Raw genomic sequence first — 20,828 nt, forward strand, 5'->3', positions numbered from 1 at the left:
AGGATTGAGAACATGGTGTTTAAATGATTTAACAGTTAATTATTAATTGGCTGTTGGGTAGAGATAGTGGCAAAGAAAAGGAGTCATCAAAGATAACTTTGGGATTTGAGGATTTGGGTCCTGTACCCTAGGAGCATGGTAGAGTTATTCGTAATAATAGCATATATATTTTACTGAGCACATATTGTTTGCCAGACACTGTATTAAGGATTTTATTGACATTATTTATTTAATCTTCACAACAACTTAACGAGATAGGTATAGTTCTTAGGCCCATTTTCAAGATGAAGTAACAGAGATTAACTAACTTGACCAAGATAACATAGCTAGAAAGTGGTAGAGTCAGGATTGAATCTACTGGTAAGCTCCAGAGTCCATGCTATATTGTCAATTATGTAAATCCTCAATTCCTACCCTGTTCTACTATTTGAATGTTCACATTGTAACCTCTATCAAATCTGATCACACACCAAATGATTTCTTGATGACCTATAAAATTGTCTGAGTGGCAGGTGGAATTCTTTTAAATGCTATGATTTTTTAGGACTGAAAATCATAAGGTGGTGGGGAGCACAGTGCTAACTGATGTTCTGGTCAACCAAAATGATCATGACTAACATAAAAGACACATCTATGATTATTTTGTAGAAAAGCCTTTTATTTGATCTGCCCAGTTAAGTAGTCCTATTTCTTACTTCCCCCTAGCCTAACCACTTGTGAAGTACAAATAAAAAGAATGGATTTCCAGTAGAAATAAATATGTCACCTAACTTTATTAATTTATTTATTTTTCTGGAAAACCCTACGGGATCGCTATGAGTTGAAATCAACTCAACAGCAACGGGTCTGGTTTGTTTGTTTTTTTTATATTCTCCCATACAAAAATTTATACATACATTGTTATGTGACTCTAATTGCTCTCCCCATACTGTGACAGCACACTCCTGCTTTCCACTCCTGATTCCCCATGTCCATTCAACCAGCTCCTAACCCTCTCTGCCTTCCCATCTCACCTCCGGACTGAAGCTGCCCATTTAGTCTCTTGTATCACTTGAGCTAAGAGGCACACTCCTCACGAGTATCGCTTTATGTCCCACAGTCCAGTCCAATCCCTGTCTGAAGAGTTGGCCTCGGAAATTGTTTTAGTTCTGGGCTGATAGAGAATCCAGGGGCCATGCTTTCCCGGGTTCCTCCAGTCTCAGTCAGACCATTAAGTCTGGGCTTCTTACTAGAATTTGAGTTCTGCACCCCACCTTTCTCTTGCTCCATCTGGGACTCTCTGTTGTGTTCCCTGTCAGGATGGTCATTGATGTAGCCAGGCACCATCTAGTTCTTCTGGTCTCAGGCTGATGAAGTCTCTGGTTTATGTGGCCCTTTCTGTCTCTTGGGCTAATACTTTCCTTGTGTCTTTGGTGTTCCTCATTCTCCTTTACTCCAGGTGGTTTGGACCAATTGATGCATCTTAGATGGCTGCTTGTAAGCGTTTAAGACCCCAGATGCCACTCACCAAAGTATGTCACCTAACTTTAAATGTCTTTCCATGGATTCTCAACCCTGAACAATCATTTCCTGATGGGGCAGGTGTTATATACCCTGAAGTTCTTCTCCTCGAACCCTAAAGGAGCACTGATGCCAATAAGTTCAATTTTAATTTTAATTATTTTCTCCAGGTGGCTACTGAACTCACCACATTCCCATTTGGTAGTTTTGGGATTAAGCTTCCACACTTTGAAAGACTCTCAGAATCTCTGGCCAAGTTATCAGCACCACAGTGGTTTCGACTCCTCCCATTTCTTCCCAAATTTTTGGCTAATCATTGAATCATATTGACTTTCTGCATGGAGCAGTTGACATAGAAAGCTGGAAAAAGTTTTCAAAATATCCCTTTAAATTACTCTACAAAACAGTTATCAAATCAAGAGTTGTTACTTAGTTTTTCCCTGATAGAAAAACTCTTTCAGTGATTGAGATCTAAGGAAAAGGCTCCAGATTTTTTAATTAAAGAGGAAAAAATACAGGGTCCTGGGAGGGTATGTACAGTGTGATGGATTGCTTTTGTGTGGCCTTTCTCATCATGGTCTTGTAAACTGCCACCCAAGTGACTGGGTGGGACTGTGCAGATAGGGTAATTGTGGCCCACCAAGGGGGTTGATCAGTTTTGCCATCCCACTGGGCTTGAAATGAGCTATCCCAGAGGCAGAAAGAGAGGATCCCACCACCACCAAGGAAGGACAGCCAAGAGCAGAGCACGTCCTTTGGACCCGGGATCCCTGCGCTGAGAAGCTCCTGGAGCCAGGAGAGAGTTGAGAGAAAGAGCTATAACACCGAAGATGGCGAGAATCGGTGGCAAAGAAATGACAGCAGGAAAGACCAGCAGGAGATGGCACAGTGCGCTTCCCGGCCAATGGAGCGAGAACGCTGAGTACCTTTGGGCTGAGGCTTACTGGTGGAGTGGGGTAACTCAGGGCGCTTATTGGCAGAGCTAAAAGAACTTTGTAACACTTGCCTGAGCAGGGCAGAGGCTGAGGGACCAGAGAGAGGTGTGCCTGTGGCATGGCTGGACAGAGGCTGTCCTAATGGAAGAACTGTATCCTGAGTGTTTCTGAGTCTGAACTGTAACCTGTTACTTCCCTAATAAACCCCATAATCATGAAGATTGCCTGTGGGTTCTATACAGCCATTGCAATGAATTATGGAACCCAGCACAGAAGTAGAGAGTGCCATGGGAGGGACAATTGGTGTCAGAATTGGTAAAGATGATGGAGAGGTAAAACATGTTACGGCTTCCGCCTCATGGGAATCAGCCTCAGGCTGTTGATCTTGATTCTCCATCCCCCTTGTGAAGTTAGAGGCGGTCAGACACCGCCCCCACGCCATTTTTATAGCATACTTCAGACACAATGCTGGGAGTGCTATCACCCAGTTGAGTGGAAACTACATAAATGGGAGATCTTCCAGACTACTATAGGAAGGAAAAAAGAAGGGCATTTTTCTTTTTCTTCCCAAGAATCCTTAAAGTTTTCATTGTGTCTTCTTTGAAGAAGCTACTAGGCCAGCACCTGTCTTGAGGAGGCCAGCAGATACCAAAGGTCAATCTCAGCCAGTCGGTTAGCACCTGCCAAGTAGCACAGTAAGCAGCACTTCTGACAGACACACACCTCAATGATTTCCAAAGCAAGTTTTTGGTTTTGTTTTTCTAATACACTGCCAATTTAAAAGGTGCCATTTTTTACAAACTTCTTTCTCTTTTTAAAAGATAGCTGGAGTTGGGAAGGAGGTAAAGAGGGATATTTGCCTGTGATTAGTGGAGATAATCTCATTTTGCTCCCAAGAAAGTCTATAAAGTATTTGATTAGAGATGGAAGTCACTTTGGCTCAGGGTTGACCTATAAATGTCTTGGAGAGAGAGCCCAGGACAATATGCGAAGCATGTGTAGGAAGAGAAATGATTAATTAAATTTAAAACCAGTTGTCATTAAGTCGACTCCAACTCATGGTGACCCTGTATGTGTCAGAGTAGAGCTGTGCTCATAGGGTTTTCAATGGCTGAATTTTCAGAGATAGATTGCTAAGCCTTTCTTCTGAGACATCGCTGGGTAGACCCGAACCTCTAACATTTTGGTTAGCAGCCGAGCATGTTAACTGTTTGCCCCATTCAGGGACTCCTAAATTTTAAAACAGGGCAGTAAAAGTGTAAGTGTGGCCAGAATGATATTTACAAGAACTACTTATTTGATGGTGCAAAGTTTCAGGAAGCACTCTACTCTGATGATGAGGGTACAGGGAGTCGGAAGATTTCAGACAAGTCGTTGACCTTCCTTGTGCCGCAGTTTCCTGCTCTGTCAAGTACTGGTAATAATAACTGCCTCTTAATTTCATAAGCTTATTTAAAATTTGAAAGTGTTTTTTTAAATTGTGTAGTGCATTAATACAAATTATCATTATTCTATTGGTATTATGAAAATTACAGAATTTGGCTTAGCACACTATTATGTTTCATATAAAGCTATAATAATTAGTGTAGTCTATTTTGTTAAGAAAATATAGTTTAGTGAACAAGATTTGGTAGAAAGAACACTGACCTTGGAGTTAGAACACCTAGGTTTAAGTACTAGTTTCTCCAATTTCTATCTGTGTCATTCATAGAAATACTTCCCCAGCTCGACTGCAGAATGGGACTAATGCACGCTCCATCAGCCTCGTTCGGATGTTTGAATGAGAAGCATGTAGGGGGAAGCCTTTGAGAAGGATAGAGTTCCATAGGAGTCTCAGATATATTTATTGTTATCTTTATGTTGAGAGCATCAATTACCTGTGAGCTAGTGGCAAAATGTTTACTAAAAAGATAACCAGAAGCACCAAAATCTCTAAATAGTATTCCACCAACATCAGTACATTTTTACTAACAGTAGAGAGGGAAATATTAAGTACATCTTATAAAATGTCATTCTCGGAAGATATGGTAACAATGCCTGCTGGCTCCTTCTCCTCATTCCTCTCTTTTCCAGCTCCCACTAATGCATATACCAGGTCTCTTTAAAATCCCTTCCCTGCAAACTGAGGGAGGCTCCCACAGGGGTGCAGCCACTATATGACATCTGCAGTCTGCCTTTTCCCCCACTACCCTCCTTCTGCTTGGCACCTTCATACCCGCTGGGCACCACCACCTCTTTATTGAGTACTATGGTCTCCCCTGGCCACAGTTCTGGGCAGCACTGCCCCATCTGGGGTACCATCTGTCTGCTGAGTATGAGTTTTTTCTGCTGCCACTCGTGTGCTGGCCCTTAAGCATCCAAAGTTGTGGGCTGCCATGTTGTGTATTGGGGTTGGGAGTGGTGGGATTCAGTCTCTCATTTTTTGATAATACACAAAGAGTACAGCTTGTAGAAACCCAGTCTTACAGAATCTTAATGACATAAGCCTTTCTAATTCCTAGGTTTACACTAAGACACAGCTAAAAAAAATAGGTGCCATACTAGACTCAGGATGATCTTCCCAGAAAACCAAGATAAGGCTGAAATATACCCATGGACACAGCATCAGTTCCCACAAAGATCCTTGCTCTGATTGAAAAAGACTGACTCATCAAAGAGGTCAAGACAGGCTAAAGGAAACCAGCTTCAACTTCCAGGTGCATAATATGTCTAAGGCTTCATTCCATCTCTGTAGTTCCTTTTGAAGCAAAGTCTTATCTCACCCTCTCCCTGTTACATGCTTTGGAAAGACAGAACGAATCTCCACCTGTTTCGATAAGCAAAACATGACAGACAGTCAAAAGTGTGAAAGCCAAAACCATGTGAAAAACTGCCTCAAAAGATGAGAAGCTCATTTGGAGGGAAAATACGTGGGTTGCTAGTGGAAGTTTCTCACTATTGAGTTTTTTACATAGGCTCTTGCAAGGAGGAAAAGGTTAAGAGGAGGTGAAGTGTGGAGAGCTAGCTCAGAGCTCTTTAAAACTTTTTAAAAGTCAGATTGTTATTAATCTATGGAAATATCACTTGCAAATATTAAAAATCCCCTAAAAAATAACCTCCAATTCAATCTTGTCAGAAACCATGATATACAAAAACAAATCAGTTACATATAAGGAAAGATGGATGACCTTGTGGCCTAAACAGTGACAGCAAAGAAAAGGATGAAGACCTTGAGCAAGCGGGGGAGAAGAAGGAATGTTGAGTAGATTCTTGATTCTCATTATTAGACCAATAGTAACAACTGTGTTGGAGAGTTCAAAATGCATAACTAAAGCTTTAAAATCTTCATCCTTTGGTGGCAGTCTAAGAGGTCCTTTCTTAGACAAGATAATGAAAGTCGTTGCCATCATATATACAATCTTACTATTATCTTTGACGACTGACTTTGCAAAACAGACATAGAATTTGTTTAAGGTTTATTGTGGTGAATATGGTCAGTATTTTAAACTGGTTCTCTTGATCCAATTTTTGCCAGATTTATTAGTTTGTACTTATTCATCAGAGGGAATACTGAATTCACTCGATGCAGAACTGAATACAAAACCCACTGGGTTTCTTCAACCCACTCCTATAAGTTTTAAGGCATAATTTACAGTGTTCAAAGCTGCCCTTGATTCATTCTTCAGGAATGATGGGATAGAAACCCACTTTTGCTTTGTTAGTTTTCTGACATGGATTGGTAATTGATATTGATGTCCCATGTACTATGCTGCTAAAAACCAAAAAAACCCAAACCCATTGCCATCAAGTTATCTCAACCAATAGCAACCCTATAGGACAGAATAGCCCCATAGCGTTTCCAAGGAGCCACTGGTGGATTTAAACTGCCAACCTTTTGGTTAGCAGCCAAGCTCTTAACCACTGTGCCACCAAGGCTCCATGCTGCTAAAGGTGACATTTTTAGATAAGAACAAGACATCCTGGAGGAAAATCTTTGACAAGAATGTTTTCTTTAATCAAGAACAAAAGTCAACAGCCTCTAAAGTATAGTGGCAGAGCAAAGCCAGATCGCACACCTAAAATCTAATAAAATGAACAAAGAAAAATAAAAAACCAAAATATGCATATATGTATATATATTCAAAACAAGGTGTGTGTGTATGTATATGTATATATAATCATCTGCACTTAGACAAGGTACAAACTAATACTATGCTTTGAAAAGAGAGCCATACTTCCTGGTGAATTATACTTATTTCCTAAAAAAGGAAGAAAATCCATTGAGGACCAAAACATCGTTTGAAACATCAAGAAAAAAAAATTGACTTAGCAAAAGTCAACACTTTGGTCATGGAGGAAAGCGTTCAAATAGTCAAAGATAATACAGAAGAAGTTAAAAGAGGTTAAAAGCTATTAGGGAGACTAAAGATGATATATAGAAGATAGATCATAATGATTACATATAATTTGTTCTATGAAAAGAGTACAACCAGTGAACTGAAAAAAAAAGATATTTATAAAGAAGAAATTATTACCAAAATGATGGAAGACCTAAATCTACACATCAATAAGGACTAGAAATTCTAGGAAATTTAATACAAAAAAAGAGAGAGACAGAGACTGATGTTGCTTATGTAAAAAAAAAAAAAAAGAAAGAAAGAGTGTTCATGAATGCATACATAAAAACAAGTGGTGGTACATCAGAGAGAAAAATATTAGTTTTTTGAAACCAATGTCAGAGAGAGTGTAAAAAAGAATAGTCACTGTTAATTACTCTACATGAGTGTGTAAAATACTGTGCAAGATTTTGGCAGCAACTTTGCCAATGCCACTGATACCGACGACCTGGAGTCGGTCCAACTTCACAGGTAAAGGGCACAATCTTCCACAAGACTCCCCCACTTCAGATACCAGCGGCAAGCTCAGGGGTTCCCAGGCCACCCTCACTTCTGATCAGCTGGCTACAAATTCAGGGTTCCCACTATCCTCTCAGGTCCAATAATTTGCTAGGCTGACTCACAGAACTCAGGACAACACTATACTTAGGATTACAGTTTTAGTGTAGCTACAGGACACACATTAGAACCAGCCATAGGACAAGGTCTCGGAGGATCCCTAATGCAGTGCTTCCATTGTCCTCTCTGCACAGGGTCAGGACACGCCACCCTCCCAGGACACTGATGTGTGACAATACACAGAGAGTTGCTAACCAGAGAAGCTCTCCCAAGCTTCAATGTCCAGAGTTTTTATTACCAAAAACCAAACCCGTTGCCAATGAGTTGATTCAGGCTCATAGGGACTCTATAGGACAGAGGAGAACTACCCTATAGGATTTCCAAGGAGTGCCTAGTGGATTCCAACTGCTGACCTTTTTGGTTAGCAGACGTAGCTCTTAACCACGACATCACCAAGGTTTCTCCTGGCATATGGTAGACAATAAATATTAAATGTATGATTAAATCTTGAATATATCTAAAAATTTTAGGAAGAATATAAAGGACACTCTTCATTTTATTCTCTTCTGTTTAATTTCCAGGAGTCCCTGGGTGGTGCAAACAGTTAATCAAAAGGTTAGCAGTTAGAACTCACCCAAGGGTACCTTGGAAGAAAGGCCTAGCAGTCTGCTTCCAAAAGGTCACAGCCATGAAAACCCTATGGAGCAGTTCTACTCTGTACACATGGGGTCACCATGACTCGGAATCAACATGACAGTACCAGGTTTGGTCTTTTATTTCTTTGTTCGATTTCTTACCAAGTGTAGGGGGAACTTTTCTTTCAAGTTGAAGGTTTAAAGGTGACTAAATGCCATCTTAATTCTCATCATAAATGATGCCAACTGACTATCCAGGAGCATGATTTCTAGGACCGGGTGGACAATTTCTAAGAAATTAAAAGCTTTGTGGGCTTTAGGGATTGTGCTTAAGATGCTAAAGCGTTTTTCATTGTATTGAAAGAAAGGTACCACCAGGGAGCTCAGAGTTTACTTAATTTAACTCAGTGCCTGAAATCCTTTCTGGCTGGAACTAATAAAGGATTCCATATTGATAGTGTTCTCAATTCTATGGGTGATTGATGCAGAATGGTTCTTCTCAGTTGGTGGAGTGATCTGTCTGGATGATGGAAGAGACTCATCGTAGGTTGAGTTTCCCAAAAACAGACCCTTGAGATGAGGATTCATGGGCAAGTGATTTATTGATGAAAGGCTTCCAGAGAAAACCTTCAAGGGAGTAGGTGGGAGCGGGGAAGGAGAAGAAGTTGGGCAAGGATGTAAACTCCCCAGGAAGGTAGCTTTGCCCTTTGGGCTGGGGAGCTATGGTGTATAAGTTAAACCTCAGAGTTGTCCCAGCCCAAGCAAGAGAGGGTGAGTTTTCATCTACCCACACCTGTCAATCATTGGCTAAGGGTGGGGGCACTTCTGGATCTCTCTTAGTGAAGCTAAAGAGAACTCCAGTAACCTGAAGGCAACCTCCCAAGGAAGAGCTGAAGGCACAGGCCGATGGAGGTGAAAACTCACAGACTCCCTTCTCCAAAGTACTAGGAAACAAACAAAGAGTAAAAAGGGACCCAAGGGGGTCTGGGAGGGGCACTGACAATGTCTGCTACAAACTTAACCTTAAAAAAAGATACTAGAATTTAAAATGTCTCACTGATGCAAGAATAGATAAACAGATCAATGAAACAGAAGAGAGAATCCAGTAAGAGACATAATTGTTATTGTGTTTTTTTAAGAATTTAGTGTAAGATAAAAATGATACTTCGAATTAGTGAGGTTGGATAAATTTTCCAACAGTAATCAATTAAAAAAAGAAAAACAGAAAAACAAACCCATTGCCATCAAGTCAGTTCCGACCCATAGTGACCCTATAGGGCAGAGTAGAACTGCCCCATAGGTTTCCAGGGGCGGCTGGTAGATTTGAACTGTTGACCCTTTGGTTAGCAGCCAAGCTCTTAACCACTGTACCACCAGGGCCCTAAAGTAATTGATTTAAAAAAGAAAATAAAAAACCTGTTGCCATCAAGTCAATTCCAAATCATAATAGTAGTAGGTAAACAGGCTAGCATTTGGAGGAAAAAAATAGATTCTCTGAATCACACCATTTGCCGAACTAAATCTCAGATGCTTTAGAGATTTAAATGTTTAACAATACATCAGCAAACTACTGCAAAATTCCATAGGGGAATATTTATATAATCTTTTTAAGTGGGAAGAGCCTTTCCTAACGTAATCCTATCAACAAAAAATTTTAAAGGGAATTAAAGTTACTGTACAGCCAAAGGAGCATAAGCAAAATGAACTGACAAATAATTTAATTACTCACTTACCACATGTACTAAAATTGGAATGATTCGGAAAAAAACAACGAAAAACTTCTCAAAGGCTCTCTGTGGCAAGGCATTGGGAGCAAAAGCCTTAACTACATAACCTCTCATAGCACTTACACATAGTTAGTTTCCTAACTATACGTTCAGAATCACAGGATAACAGACTGAGATGGGACCTCAAAGATCACATCATTTCACGGAGGAAGATACTGAGCCCCAGAAAAGCAGTGACTGCCCCAGCTACACGCCTGGTTATAGTAGAATGCGCACTTAACATCACTGGTTTTATTTTCTGTTTTTGCCCAGGAACTTTTGTCGTTGTCGAGATGGTCCTCTTGACTCTTTTTTCCCATTACCACTGATTCAGATATAACGCCACTTGGGAGGTATATGCTTTTGGTAAAATTTCAAAAGGAAATCAGTCATGCCAACTCTCAAAAAGTAGCAAGTATCCCATTTTAACTTAATTAACATCTTAGGTATCTATGTTTTCACCTAAAGTATTTCTCCTAAAAAAACAAGGCACTAGCCTTATGAACTCTAATGAGCTCAAAGACCACACTTGGAAACCCAGTGGGAGGCTAGGAGATTGGATGACTCCAAACACTCAGATGATTATGCTTTCCAGATGACCCCCAGCTGCCTGTACGACACCGCTTACTACTTTGTGATTTGATTAACTTGGCCATTGTCCTCCGTTCCATATGGACAAGAACATCAGCATCCTATCTGACATCCTCCCTACAGTGGGGAAATCACTTCTTTCATACAAAGCAGATGAGTAGAGAGAACTGCACTGGGTCAGGGTAAGCTGTAAATTATAGTGGTGGTTTAGCACCAAACCACATCACTCAGAAAGCCTACTCGGTTTTTGCCCCAGCCGATAAGGTGGAGGAGAAAGCAGCTGACTTGGTGCCTCTGGTCCCCACTCAATTAGGCAGCAAGTATTTGTTGAGGACTCACTAATTTCTTCTTCCCTCTCTCCCTTCCTACTTCGATGTCACAGGTTTTATTTTTATTTTTCCTCCTACATATGTTTTTGACCATCTGCTCCATGCTGGGCACAATGAGAGGCACCAAAAAAAACCAAACCTGTTGCCATCGGGTCTATTCCGACTCATAGTGACCCTATAGGATAGAGTAGAACTGCCCCATAAGTTTTCCAAGGAGCACCTGGTGGATTTGAACTGCCAACCTTTTGGTTAGCAGTTGTAGCTCTTAACCATTGCACCACCAGGGTTTCCAATGAGAGGCACCAGGACTCCAAAAGTGAAGAGACACTGTGCCTTTAGAGGGCTTCCAATCCTGATGATAAAAAGTCACTATCACCATTTACCTTTGTTGCTACTATGGTACAATCCCGATGATCTGCCACTGCTTAGCTCACGGCAAGACTGCCCGGTGGGATCTGACCTCTTTCAGATATAATTAGCACAAGTGCCACAGGGAGCATTTAATAGACAGTATTGAACAAGGCAAAGATTGAAATGCCTCTCCACCGGTCGTAGAGCTCTCTAGTTTAACTTTTGCTGATACTTTGAACTCAGGATTCCAGCCCCACCTACTCCTTCTGCTTTCCACGTCTCTGCCTACACTCTTCCAACACTGGACCACTCGGCTCCCTAGCTAGACCTACAGAAGCTGCCTGTTCCTTCAAAGGCCAGCCAAGTGCTGGCCCGTCCTGCTAGGTCTGTCTTATTTGGGTTCTTGCCATCAGCTAGCTATACTCTAGCTAGCTGTGAGGTCTACATCAGTTCTCCAGAAAATATGAGAACTGGCCCCAGGGTGAAGTCATTCTCCCAATGCGATGGGAACCACACAGGTTAACACCTAGTAAGCACACCATTCTCCCTAGCTTTGTCATTGACCTTTGCCTCTGATCCTCCTCAGACTTCGCCACTATTGTTGTTGCTGTTGTGGGTACTCATTGATCTCTGCCTTGCTTCCTCCTCAAACATTAAAAATGCACAAGTATTTGATGGGCATCCTCAAGAACAACAATAATAGAAGCTAACAAAGCTGAGCCTTTAGGGTGGGCCAAGCACTGAGCTAACGGCCCTACCTGCATCATCTCACTCAATCTTCACCGGAGCCCCACATGCACAGCCCTGCTAAGCATAGTGAGTAATTGTCTTAGTTTGGATCACCCAAAAGTAGACTCTGATATAAGGATTTGGGTGTAAGAAGTGTATTTAGGAGGAGGTCCCAGGAAACAGTAAGAGAGCGAGAACCGGAGATAAGGAAGGTAGGAAAGCCATATACAATGCATTACTGGGTGGATAACTGCTGCGAGCAACTGGGGTTCAATCCTGCTGGGGCCTTCTGAGAGACTGTAGAGTACACCTCAGAATTATTCCACCAAGGAGCAAGAAATCTGGAATATTTATCCATCAATTCCCATCTTCCTTGGTTGGAAGTTGCCCCTGGAGAACTTCCAACACATGGGGACCAAGCACTCTCCCATGACCAGAAAACACCTGGAGGTAGAAAGGCCAAGGGACTTTCTGCAGGTGGCTTCTGGAGTGGGCCAAGGTGATAAGGTGGGCCACTGACAGTATCTGTTACAGTAATGTAGAAGAGAACTAAGGAAAGGAACAAAGATGAAAGAGAAGAGGAGAAATAAGATCTGATCAGTCCCTCCCTCGGCTTACAAGGATATAACCACTAACCAGTTCCATCAGGTTGATAATGACTCATGTGTGTCAATGTAGAGCTAGGCTCCATAGTGTTTTCAATGGCTGATCTTTTTGGAAGTAGATCACCATGCCTTTCTTCTTTCTTCTGAGGTGCTCTGGGGGGACTTGAATCTACAACCTTCAGGTTAGCAGCCGAGTGTGTGCACATTAATCATTTGCACCACCCAGGAACTCCCACCCAAAACCAAGCCCACTGTCATCGAAACGATTTTGACTCATAGCAACCCAATAGGACAGAGTAGAACTGCCCCATAGGGTTTCCAAGACCGGGGAAGCTGACTGCCTCATCTTTCCCCCGTGGAGCGGGTGGTGGATTCGTATCGCCAACCTTTTTCGGTTAGCAGCAGAGCGCTTTAGCTATTGCACCACGAGGGCTCCTTAGGGACTCCCTACAAGGAATTATACTCCTAAAATAATTTTAAATTCATTCAACAACTGTTAATTGAGTATTTACTGTGTTCCAGCACTATTTCACACAACGTAGGTGTAACCCAGACCAAACCCACTGCCATCTAGTTGATGCTGACCCATAGCAACCACATAGGATTTCCAAGGCTATAGATCATTGTGGAAGCAGACTGCCACATCTTTCTCCCACGGAGCCCCTGGTGGTTTCAAACCGTTGACCTTTCGGTTAGCAGCCAATCGCTTTACCCACTATGCCACCAGGGCTCCTAATGTAGGTGTAGCAGTGAGCAAAACAGCCCTTGGCCCTGTGAAGTTTATATTCTAGACCAGTTAAGTGTCAAACAAACAGTGCTAGCTAGAGGTCCACTACGATCAGAGAAGGGAGATGATCATGACCTGAGGTGGTCAGAAGGAAAAGGTAGACATTATACCAGCCTTGAAGGGCTTCACATGAACAGTGAAGGGAGCATCTATATTTGATGTTCCCCCAACTGAGAGCCTGGGACAATGGCCACCATATCACCCCATGAGAAAACTCGTCCTTCCTATACCTATATCTCTTTGGTTCTATTTGTGAGTTTGCTTTGTGATGTTCTCCAAGTGTGGTTGTGAGGTTAGGCCTGGAGGCAATTGGTACTGCCCCCATGTACCCTGATCCCCTTCCTCCCAGCCCTTCCTGCTTGATTGTTCAGTGACCTGATTTGAGGATAGAAAGCTGGACTTTTGACTTTGAACACATTTTGCTTAGTTTTTGCATTAAAAACTATCACTTAGGGTATGAGAAAACTTCCAACTAGTTTGTAACTGACAAGTGGAACACGCACCAGACTTTCAAGCTGCTTCTTGCTGTCATTTACAGATTTCCAGGTACTGCATTGCAGAGATTAAATATGGAGTGATTTGGTACACACAACGCATTTGTGTCTGCCACTTCTTTTTTAGACATTTTATTGAAGTCTCTGGTGCCTCTACTTTGCTTTTTCTCTAGAGTTACCAGAATGTTCTTCTCAAGCCCATTAGTGCTAGACCAAGGCCTATCAAATTGACTTTTGAGGGTGACACCCACTGATCTTCCTTGTCACTCTTTGGTATTTTGTCTGCCTGTCATAGACTCTTTGACACCCAGCAGACCTCATAGAAGACACACACTCTACTCTTTCATCTCTACCCCTGATCTGGCCACAGAGTAGGAGAGGCATTGGGTTGTACTAGAGATGGGCAATGGCCTCAACTTGGCAGAGGAAAGCGGACTCATCTGGGAGACATGTACACTGTTAGCTGCTCTGCTGAGCCATTGCAATGGCTTCATACTGAAGCCTTCCTACTCCCTGCCTCCTCTCTGAACTTCTTCAGAGTAAAATCTAAAGTTTTTTCTGGCCCGGGCCTACACCAGGACCTACAAGGCCCTACTCGAACCAGTTCCCTCTGCCTCTGTGATTTCACCTTCTATCAACTGTCCTCAAACTCATTCTCTTCCAGCCACTCTTCCGTCAAGCCAAGCACACTCCTACCTCAGGGTCTTTGCGCTTTCTGATCCTTCTATCTGGGACTCTCTTCCCTAAACATCTGCTTGGCTCACTCATCCCTTACTTCACTTCGGTCTCTGTTGAAATATCATCTCATCTAAGAGGCCTTCACTGAACCCCTTTTAACATAGAGCACTTCCTCTCCCACCCCCTCACTCTGTAACCCCCATACTCAGTTCTGTGTTGCAGTATCACACTTCACTTTTTCTCGTTTTTGTTGGTTGGTTGGTTGGTTGGTTTCTCCCCTTTGGAATATTTGTGCTAAAGATATTGTTAATTTTGTTCACTGATTTATCACCAGAATCCAGAATAGTGTTTGTCATATAGTAGACAATTAATAAATATTTGTTAACAAATAAGGAAAGGGATATAATAAGTATGCACATATTAAAAGGATTGAGCCTAGAGATGCTGTGACTTGAATATTAAATATTTACCTAAGAAAACTCATTGCACCTATACAGATACCACACCCATTACTTTATTGCTGTAGCATTTTAAATAAATTCTGGCAAGTACAACGGTCCAATAAATCTTTTGGGGAAAACTGATCAATCTTATTAGTAGCTAAAGTGATGCCAATTAAAGCAGTAATGAGATACCATTACTGACCAAGCTTTTCCAACTATTATAATAGCTGATTCTGGGAAAGCCTCTGCGCTGAACTCAAACAAGTATCATTCCAGAAGAAGCAAATCTTATTCTGCTTCTGTTAGCTGGGGGCTGTCCCATGTTAGTGGACTTGTAAGGAAATTTTTCCCTAGAACTCAGACTGAAGCAGGCTTACACTCTGGAGATTTAGCATCAGGTCTTATCCCTTGGCACAGACACTTGTATACTTCACATTCCTGGAATTTGGCCATTTAAATTGTGCCCTATAGTCTGATGCTTCTCAGCACATGAAGGAAACAGCAGAGGTACTACCTTATTCCCATTCACCGTAGGTAAGTAAAGATTCCACCCAACTCCCTTCAAGTTTACAATGGCTACCTACAGGGGAGGCCAAGAGAACTAGACCAGGTTCTGGAAGGTATTCTTCCAAGCAATTTGCAGAGAAATAATAAGTATTGTTATCTAACATATATAGGGCTTTATAACTTAGAGAGTGCCTTTCCATGTGTCATCCATTTGTTTTTTATAGCCCTATAACATAGATGGAGTCCTGGTGGTGCAGTGGTTAAGAGTTACGACTGCTAACCAAAAGGTCAGCAGTTTGAATCCATCGAGCTTCTCCTTGGAAACCCTGTTGGGTCGGTTCTGCTCAGTCCTATAGGGTTGCTATGAGTAGGAATCGACTCAGCAGTAATGGGTTGGGTTGTTTTTTGTTTGTTTGTTTTTTATAACATAGGTATTAGAGCCCAATTTGGGATATCAGAGAATGAGAGTCACAGGTACCTTAAAGAGCATATAATCAAAGCTATTTCAATAATTGGACTTAGAGTCAGAAATCTCTATGTGGATGATATGTACAAATCCTTTACTGATAACACAGAAGAGGTGTATGTCATGTCTTCAAAATATAGATTTTCAGTAGTTGTACCAAAATCAGAGGAAAATATAGTTCAATGATTTTATTTTCCCAAAGTGCACCGTCATAGATCTTGTCCTTCTTACTCCTGTCTTCTGATATAATTAGTAAGATACTGGTTTTTAACAAACTTGATAACACACTAGCTTTCCACTTCTTTTTAAGATTTTTATTTTTTCTTTCTGAAAGTAATTCATTTTCACTGTCAAAATTTTGTAAAATACAGAAAAGTAAAAGAAGTATAAAAAAATCACTCTCTTACTATCCAGAGATAAACACTGTCTACGTTGGTCTATTTCTTTCCAATTTTTTTTTTTTTTCCAACTAAGATGCATCAATTCTGACTCAAGGTTTATATCTCTAATGGTAACTCTCAGCTATGATTCAGTCTTTTTATTTAAAAAAAAAAAAAAAAAAAAATTCTTCCACAGAATCTTGTCCGATTAAAAATTTAAGGTTCACATACTCAAATCCAAAATTCCACAGATAATGTATCTTCTTGTTGGGTGTACTTTACTCTCAGTTCAACAGCTTCTCATAATACTAAATCTTCATTTGCATATTCAATTGAATTCAATAAATATTTATTGAGTGCCTACTATTTACCAGATATCCTTTTAGGTACTAATTATTTGATATGTTTAAAAAATCAGATAAAAATAACCATTAAGCTTACATTTTAAAATGGAAGATAGTAACTAACAAGATAAATAAGTAAAATATATAGAGGATGTCAATTATCATTGCTAACCACAAGACCAAGGCGTATTTCAGAAACATCCTAAAGTTTGTATTCCAAAGACAGCCATAATTATATTTGTTCATACATTTTTAAAATGCATTTTTTAATATTTTTACACAATCTTGAAATAACTTCATTTCTTTTAATTAGCTCTGTGATTCTTCAACGTGTGTAATTCCACTGAGCTCATAGTTCTTTAACGGTGAAGAATAATTGACATTTGCTTTGTCTGTTCATTTGGAGTATGTATACTTTGCATAGTGGTATTCATCAGACTTCTCTCGGAGAGTACCAAATATCATAATGAGGGATAAAAGCATTGCCTCTTGGACTTTGTCATCAGCTGGGTTTTTTTGTTTGTTTGTTTTATTTTGTTTTTGTTTTGTTTTTTAAGGCAAGGGGAAATAGGGATAGCACATTGATCACTGAATTCTTTAAAAATTATCATAGTTCTAAATCAGGGGTTCTGGGACCAGATTTGGTCTGCAGATATGCTTTGGCTCACAGAATATTTTTAAAATTTATAATTAGTTGCTAACATTTAAAATCTACAGATTTTACATAGAGTTTGAATTCATCTTGAAAGATTGAATGATCTAAATATTCAGTGTTTACAATGGTCCAGTCAACATGGTAAGTTCCCAGAGAGTATTTGCTGAATAAATGAGCTCTGGTTGAGTCAGGCTAGTGGAGGCTGTGGTGCCTGTGGTCCATTAGTCCTTTGGACTAATTATTTCCTTGAGTTCTTTGGTTTTCTTCATTCTCCTGTGCTCAGAACAGAAAGAGACCAGTAGTTGTATCTTAGATGGCTGCTTGCAAGCTTTTAAGACCCCACATAGTAGGATGTAGAATGTTGTCTTTATGGGCAATGTCATGCCAATTGACCTAGATGTCTCCCGAGACTATGACCCTTACCCTTCGAGCCCAATAACTCAGGCCCACGAGGTATTTGGTTATGTCTAGGCTGTTTCTGTGAATGTGCCCCCTGTGTGCTCTATTATGTATATGAATGTACATGCTGCACATACAAATAAGTATGTAGAAATATCCACAGCCAAATCTATATATGCACATGGGCGTACTCCCATACGCCCTCCCTCACCTATTCAACATACATATCTACCTATGTATCCACTCATAAATTATTGTTTGTTATTACTGTTGTTGCAGGATTGTATCTGTTATAGTATTTACAATAAGTCATTGTCTTATTCTTGTGTACCTCTCAGTGTATTCCCTTGCCTTAGTCGTGTTGTACTGACTTCCCCCATATTGTGTACTGCCTTTCCCTTCACCAAAGTTAACACGTCTACTCTCTAGTTAGTGATTTTTCCTCCCTCCCTTTCGTATCCCTAGTAACCATCAAAAAATGTTTATTTCTGTGTGTAAAACTTTTCTTCACTATTCATAATAGTTGTTGTTGTTAGGTGCGATTGAATTGGTTCTGACTCATAGCGACCCTATGTACAACGGAACAAAACACTGCCCCGTCCTGTGCCATCGTCACAGTCGTTGTTATGCTAGAACCCATTGTTGCGGCCACCATGTCAATCCATCTCGTTGAGGGTCTTCCTCTTTTTCGTTGACTCTCCAGTTTACCAAGCATGATGTCCTTCTCTAGGGACTGATCCCTCCTGACAACATGTCCAAAGTACAGCATTCCGGCTATACTTCTTCCAAGACAGACTTGTTCATTCTTTTGGCAGTCCATGGATATATTCAATATTCTTCACCAACACCATAATTCAAAGGCATCTATACTTCTTCGGTCTTCCTTATTAGTTGCCCAGCTTTCACATACGTATGAGGCGATTGAAAACACCATGGCTTGGGTCAGGTACACCTTAGTCTTCAAGGTGACATTTTTGCTTTTTAACACTTTAAAGAGGCCTCTTGCAGCAAATTTACCCAATGTAAAGTGTTGTTTAATTTCTTGACTAATGCTTCCATGAGTGTTGATTCGTAATAGTGGTCTCATACAATATTTGTCCTTTTGTAATTAACTTATTCACTCAGCATAATGTCCTCCAGATTCATCCATGTTGTGAGATGTTTCGTGGATTCATCATTATTCTCTATCATTGTGTAGTATGCCATTGTGTGTATGTACCACAGTTCGTCTATCCATCCCTCTGTTGATGGGCACTGAGGTTGTGTCCACACTTTTGTGATTGTGAATAATGCTGCAATGAACATGGGTATGCATACGCCTATTCTTGCCACGGCTCTTATTTCCCTAGAATATACACTTACGAGTGAGATTACGGGATCCCATGATATTTCTATTTCTAGCTTTTTAAGGAAGCGCCATACCATTTTGCATAGTGGTTGTACCATTTTACATTCCTACAAGCAGCAAATAAGAGATCCAGTCTCTCCACAACCTCACCTGCATTTATTGTTTTCTGTTTTTTTGAGCAGTGCCATTATTGCCGGAGTGCAACAGTATCTTATTGTAGTTTTGACTTGCATCTCTCTGATGGCTAATGATTGGGAGTATTTCTTCACGGCACAGGCAGTTTTGGTAATGGGACCTATGTGGGTGGCAGTGGGTTCTTGATTCTGACAAATTTCCATTGTCTGCCTCAGAAGTGGTAGCTCCCCTGGTGGGTCACTTCTACACTGTTTTGGGAGATACTCCTGAAGGCCCAGGATTAAACTGCTCCTTCCAGTGATTTTTAAGATCACTCAATTCCTTGTATTAATCCACTTCCTTTTTAAAATTCCTACAGTTGTTTCTATTTCCTGCACAATTAGCCTGACTATTATGTCTATTAAACTCTCTCAGAATTCTTATCACAATTTGTAGTTATATATTTGTTTGTGGGGTAGTTTGCTTCTGTCTGGTTCACTGCTGTGCCCCAGAACCAAGCACAGGGCCTGGCGTACAAAAGGAGCTTAATAAATATTTGTCAAACCAATGGGAGAACTTAGCACTTGCAGCTGTGTGGATAATTCATTTGTCAGCTGATCTCTGAGATAATTAGATTCACACCTTAGTTACCTCTTACATCTTTAAACAATAACAAAATTGCGAAGTGCCTAAAAGGAATGCAAATATATTTCTGTTTTTTAACCAAGTACCGAATATTTGGAGTCGCGGCCTAAAGCCCCAGTGCAAAAGGTGGTGCTGGAGAGCTAATAAAGCCACCCTATGAATTAATTCTCATCTCCTCAAGTCTGATCTGAGCGAATGCCTACTCAACAGGAGCCTTCATCAGGCTAACTAGAAAAGGACTAACAATATAGCAGCTTGGGTAACTCCATTAATGGTACAGTTAAATAAAAAGGCTTTTCTAGGCTAATTGGATCTGGATATAAACTCTCAGATCAGAAGAAAACTTTGGTGCGAACCAGAGTCTCCTACCTCAAGCATGAGACTTGAAGGAAGAAAAAAAGTTAATCTGCCCTTGGGATTCAACCAATTTTTTTTTTTTTTTAATGTGAACGCTAGAAAGGAGTGTTTCCAAATCATCCAAAGCAGGTAATGTGGCATGGTGGACTAAAATGCCGGCTTCAAACTACACAGCCCTAGATGCAAATCTTGCCTCTGCCACTTAGGGACAGAAAACCTTGAGAAAGTCGTTTAACCTTGAGAATTTACCTGCCTCATTTGTAAAATAGAAATCCTAGTCATACCTATCTTACAAAGTTTTTCTTGGGGGGTTAAGTAGAATCGTGTCTATAAAATACCTAGCTTGACAAACGGCAATGATTACTTTTACTGTTGAATGAATATATTCTTTTCCTTTCCCTCCATTATAGAAAGGTGACATGTGAGCCAAGAATTCTGAACCTGGAAAAGGAGTCGCTGGTCCTATAGTTATACTGTGTTAGTCCCAAGTACTTCTCTTGGGGTAAAAAAAAATAGTCCAAAAATGTAGAGGAAGTCAATTTCCTAGTATTTCCGCCTGTCTTCTGTGCATATGGGGTCTTTGTGGTGCAGTGGATAAGAGCTTGGCTGTTAACCAAAATGTTGGCAGTTCGAAACCACCAGTTGCTCCTTGGAAACCCTATGGAATAATTCTACTCTGTCCTGGAGGGTCGCTATGAGTCGGAACCAACTCGACTGCAGTCGGTTTGGTTTTGGTTTTCTGTGCATACACGAGGAGCTGGCTGCCAGAGTAAGCCCCTGGGGAAAAGACATTGAAATGCTGGCAGTTGCAGGATGGGCCTGTGGTAAGGTTCTAG

Source organism: Trichechus manatus, unplaced genomic scaffold (genome assembly GCF_000243295.1).
Source record: "Trichechus manatus latirostris isolate Lorelei unplaced genomic scaffold, TriManLat1.0 scaffold00049, whole genome shotgun sequence".
Lineage (NCBI taxonomy): Eukaryota > Metazoa > Chordata > Mammalia > Sirenia > Trichechidae > Trichechus > Trichechus manatus.